Here is a 6,000-nt window from a genome sequence, read left to right as displayed (position 1 = left end):
TAAGACTTGAACCCCATTCACAGTACTACATTGTAGCCCAGGCTAGCTTACAGTTCTATCTGGTTTTCTGACAGGGTCTCTCATACGCCTGCATCTTGCCAAGTAGGCTGGGCTGGTGGGCCAGAGAGCCATCTCTACCTCCTCATTGCTGGGATTATAAGCATGGGCCACCACACCAGACTTTTTCTGGGGACTGAACTCAAACTCAGATGCTTGTAAGGCAATACTTTACTAATGGAGCTATCCTCCTAGCTGTTTTAGTGTGTGTGTTCATGTGTTTGTATGAACATGTGTGTGAATGTATGTGAAGGCCAGAGGTCAATATTCAGTGTCATTCCTCAGAAGCTATCCACATGGCTTTTTGAGACAGGGTCTATCATTGGTCAGGGGCTTGCAGGTTAGGCAAGGCTGGGGCCAACAAGTCCCAGGGATCCTCCTATACTTGGGATTAAAAGTACATAGCACCTCATCCCATTGGTATTTGTATGAGTTCTCATGCTTGTACAAGAAGCACTTTACTGACTAAATTATTTCCCCAGTGCCTTATTTGTTTTTGTTTTTGTTTTCTGAGACAGAGTTTCTCTGTGTAGCCTTGGCTGTCCTGGACTTGCTTTGTAGACCAGGCTGGCCTGCTTCTGCCTCCTTAGTGCTGGGATTAAAGGCATGTGCCACCAGTGCCCGGCCTTTATTTGTTTTAATTTATTTATGTATACAGTGCTCTGCCTGCATGTACACCTGCACGCCAGAAGAGGGCGCCAAATCACATTATAGACGGTTGTGAGCCACCATATAGTTTCTGGGAATTGAACTCAGGACCTCTGGAAGAGCAGTCAGTGCTCTTAACCTCTGAGCCATCTTTCCAGGCCCCCTTTATTTGTATTTTTTTTAAAGATTTATTTATTTTATTTATTGCATATGAGTACTTTATCTGCAGAAGAGGGTATCAGATTACATTATAGATGGTTGTGAGCCACCATATGGTTGCTGGGAATTGAACTCAGGACCTCTGGAAGAGCAGGTGGCGCTCTTAACCACTGAGCCATCTCTCCAGCCCCCCTTTATTTGTATTTTTAAGACAGGGTTTGACAACAGGAGCTGGTGGATCTTTATGAGTTTGAGGCCAGCCTGTTCTACAGAGTGAGTTTCAGGACTGCCAGGGTTATGCAGAGAACCCTGTCTCAAAAAAAAAACCAAAGCAATAATAGAAAAACAAAAAGAAAAAAAGACAGGGTTTTGGCATGTAGCACAGGCTAGCCTCAAACTCATGGCAATGCTGCCTTAGCCTCCTGAGGCCTAGGATTATAAACACCATCGTATGTATCTCAAAGTCCTTAGTCACTCCCCACCCCCACCCCCGCCCAATTCCAAAGTCTTTATTTTAGAAAAGATGACCCATCCACTCAGTGGGGTGAAGAGCTGTGTCCAGGGACCAGTCAGTAATGCTGAGAAGGCCCCTCATTGGCCCACCTCTACTCACACACCCAGTCATGGGCACGAGACTTGTAGTCAACCAGTTCTCCGGGCTTGAACCACTGACTGATTTCTTTCTCAGTACTTCCCACTGAATCGCTGCCCTGAATGACGCTCCTGCCAACTTGGATGCAGAAATCCCCCGAATGGTGCCTGGCTTAGAATCAGCTGGATTGGTCTCTCCTACCATCACTTGGCCTGTTTTCACCACATTGAGCTCCTCCCAGACCATGGCTGCCACAGGCCCTGAGTTCACGTACTTCACCAGCCCCGGGAAGAAGGGACAGTCCTTCAGGTCAATGGAGTGCTGCTTCAGGGTGCTCTTCAGAAGCCCGAAGGAGCTTCATGGCCCCCAGGCAGAGCCCTTCTGCTCCAAGGGCTTGATGACAATGAAGGTATGCTCATGGTTGGCAATGGTCTGAAAGCCTATGGGTCAGCTGGGGTCAGTGAGAGCAGTGGGAGAAAAGACACTTTTTTAAAAAATGTATTTGATTTTATTTTATGTGCATTGTTGTAAGAGTGTCAGATCCCTTGGAACTAGAGTTACAGACAGTTGGTGAGCTGCCATGTGGATGCTGAGAATTGAACCCTGGGTTCTTTGGGAGAGCAGCCAGTGCTCTTAACCACTGAGCCATCTCTCCAGCCCCCCTTTGTCATTTCCCCAAGGTACTGTACCTGCCTTCCCAGCTGGACAGGGTGTACTTTGAGAACAGAGATTGGCCTTACTCCATTTTGTGTATTTCCAGCGCTGATCTAGATCAATGCTATCCAATACTGCAGCCACAAACCACATGTGGTAGCTCTTGAAATGTAGCTGGTCTAAATTTAGATGTGTTCTAAGAATAAAATAGTGTAGATTTCAAAGGCACTGTGAAGAAAAGTAAAATGTTTCATTGATATTTTTATATTGATTAAATATTGAGCCAGTTGTGGTGGTACACACCTTTAATCCCAGGACTCCGGAGGCAGAGGCAGGCAGATTGCTTTGAGTTTGAGGCCAGCCTGGTCTACAAAGTGAGTCTAGGACAGCCAAGGATACACAGAGAAACCCTGTCTCTAAAAACCAAAAATAAATAAAAATAGTATACGGTATTATTAAAATTTATCTCTTTATACTCCTTATTATTATTTTCCCTTTCTCCTTGACTCACTTTGTAGACTAGGCTGGCCTTGAACTCAAAGCAATCTGCCTCTAGCTCCCTGAATGCTGGAATTAAAGGTGTGAACCACGGCACTCAGCAGCTGCTCCCAATTCTTTTAATTAAGAAGTGTGTGTGTGTGTGTGTGTGTGTGTGTGTGTGTGTGTGTGTGTGTCTAGTGCTAGGGATGGAGCCCAGGGCCTATCCATAACAGGCAAGTGTTCTTTCCATCCCTAGCCCTAAGTTTCTGGGGACAGGACATGGCTATGTCTTAGGCTGACCTAGAATTAAGATATTTCTGCCTGAGCCTCTGTAAAGCATGCACCACTGCACCCAGCTATTTTTTGTTTGTTTGTCTGAGATAGGGTTTCTCTGTATAGCCTTAGCGGTCTTAAACTATAGACTAGGCTGACCTCCTACCCAGGTGTCCACCTGCCTCTGCTTCCAGATTTCTGGAATCAAAGGTTTGTGCTTAGGCCCAGGTGGTGCACCCAACTTTTTGTTTGTTTGTTTTGTTTTCTGTTCTTGAGACAAGGTTTCTCTGTGTAGCCCTGGCTGTCCTAGACTCACTTTGTAGACCAGGCTGCCCTCTCAGAGGTACACCTGCCTTTGCCTCCCAAATGCTAGGTTTAAAGGTATGTGCCACAACTGCCCAGCTATACCCAGCTTTTTACTGCATGGCACATTGGAAAAATTGTGTGTTTTTTAAAAAATTATTTAATTTTAATTTATGTGCATTGGTGTGAGGGTGTCAGATCTTGGAATTACAGACAGTTGTGAGCTGACATGTGGATGCTGGGAATTGAACCAGGGTCCTTTAGAAAGAGCAGACGGTGCTCCTAACCACTGAGCCATCTCTCTAGCCCAAAATTGTGTTATTTTTAAGGTATTTTTTTAAAAAAGATTTATTTATTTATTGTGTATACAATGTTCTGCCTGATGGCCAGAAGAGGACACCAGATCACATTATAGATGGTTGTGAGCCACCATGTGGTTGCTGGGAATTGAACTCAGGACCTTTGAAAAAGCAGTCAGTGCTCTTAACCTCAGAGCCATCTCTCCAGCCCTATTTTTAAGGTTGTAAATATTTACTGTGTGTGGAGGCAGGAGAGCCATATGCTCAAAAGAACAACTAGGTGGTCATCTCTCTCTCTCTGCCATGAGGGTCCTGACGACTGAAGTCAGGTTCTCAGGATTGGAAGCAAGTATTTGATAATCCATCTCCCTGAACTGCTGTTTTTATTATTGTTAACTGTATGTAGGGTGTGTGCATGTGAGTCCAGGGACCTGTGGAGGAAGAGGTGTAAATCTCCTGGATCTGGAATTACAAGCTTCACTATAACCCACCTGACTTGAACTTGGGTCCTCTATAGCTGCTGAGCCTTCCCTCTCTCCCCTCTAAAGCAAACGTTAGCAAAGGATGGTTAGTAGAAAATTTTAAATTACATTATGTGCTCGTTTTCCAGCATCCTGAATGCCACTCTTGGTCTAAATCACTTTTTACACCTTAGTCAGAATGGGCCCATGGAGTATCAGCCAAATTATATATGGTCACATAGCATTATTTAAGGTAGCTATATTCTATGAAGTTGCTACAAATAATTAGTGAATGCTGAACTACTGCTTCTAGGAGAAATAATAGGTTTAGTTCCTAGGAGCCTCTGGCTACAACATCCTTTTCTTTGTCAACTAGTCAGTATACAACCTTATTTTTTGAGTGTTTGTTTAAAGACACCTAACTTAAAGTATATTATTGATTCTGTTTAATTAAAGCCAAGCCTATACAAAACTCACCTAAAACATTTTCTCAGGCACTGTGGCAATGCAATATTCTGGAAATCTCTCTTTTTAAAAATATTTATTTATTTATTATTATGTATACAGTACTCTGCCTGCATGTACACCTGCAGGCCAGAAGAGGGCATCAGATCACATTATAGATAGTTGTGAGCCACCATGTGGTTGTTAAGAGTTGAACTCACGACCTCTGGAAGAGTTGTCAGCGCTCTTAACCTCTTAATCTCTCCAGGCCCTGAAAATATCTCTTACATGCTAGGGTCCAGAACTTTTGCTGGACCTCATAGCCAAAGTTAATTAAGACTTAAGACTGCAATCCTACTGTGAACTCACACAGTAGGATAATCATTCTTTAGGAGAACAATGTAACAAGCACCCTTACTTGCTTTAGGTTTCCCAAATAATCAACATTACAACCTAAACTAATATATAGCTATGATATTAGATTATGTACACTTCCACGCCTCCTACCCAGATAATTCATGTGTATCATTTGCTGAAAGCACCTTCCTAAAATCTACCATAAAGTTTGAAAGCATCATCTAAGATACTGGTTGGGAAACAATGTTTGCTGTCTGGGTCAGTTGGAGCCAGTGTCTTAATCTCTTGTAAAACTGTCAAAGAGCTCTGTAAAGTATCCCATTTCCCCCCATGTGATGTATTCTGTGCTAAATAAGCAGGGGGAAGCCCTTTGTTAGGCACAGACACACACAGCTCATACAACAGACATGGAGACAGACAGAAACAGACTTAGGGACTCAGACACACCGACACAGGTACAGGCATTCACAAGGCAGCCTTCAGGCAGGCACAGATTCAGACTCACACTACAGAGGATGGAAGACAAAGAAGCACAGAGTCCAGGACTAAAACCTGAACTTGTTCTTGCCTAAATGACTCCAAGGGAACATGCTTTTATTTCTTTCCTTAATGAGACACTGATACTTTACTGATGATTCCAAGCTAATCAGTAGTGGGTTTAATTTGCACAGAGGACATCGAATCTTTTTTTTTTTTTAATTTATTTAAAGAAACACTAGACAGCACTTCAACCCTACCCTTAGGGTCATATTAAACAACAAAACCACTAACACTATACACACAGTGAAATATTCTGTAACAGGCTGCTCTTCAGCTAAAAATGCATGGGATCCCTATGTCCATGAATAAATGAGAAAGCACAAGTATTGATTTTGGAATAGAAATATATGTTACTGAGCAGGTGAAATTTGCAATACAAAACCTATGAATAATAAAGCTTAGTGGTAATTCTAATGCTTAAAACTCCTCAAAATGAGCAAGGCCCAGTGGTGCATGCCTGCCATCCCAGCACGCAGGGAGGCAGAGGCAGGAGGATCTCTGTGAGTTCCAGACCAGCCTGGTCTACAAAGCCAAGTCCAGGACAGCCTGGGCTACAAAGAGAAACCCTGTCCTCAGCAACAAAACAAAACAAAACAAAACAAAACCACATCAAAACGTGACGGCTCCCTGCCTGTGATCCCAGCACATGGCAGGCTGAGGTCGGAGGAAGGTCATGGATCTGAATGCAAGCCCATCCTTGGTGGAGGGAGACCCGGCCTCAAACATACAAAAG

This window comes from Acomys minous (assembly GCF_964271855.1).
Source record: "Acomys minous genome assembly, chromosome: 16".
Lineage (NCBI taxonomy): Eukaryota > Metazoa > Chordata > Mammalia > Rodentia > Muridae > Acomys > Acomys minous.
This window is presented reverse-complemented; position numbering follows the sequence as displayed.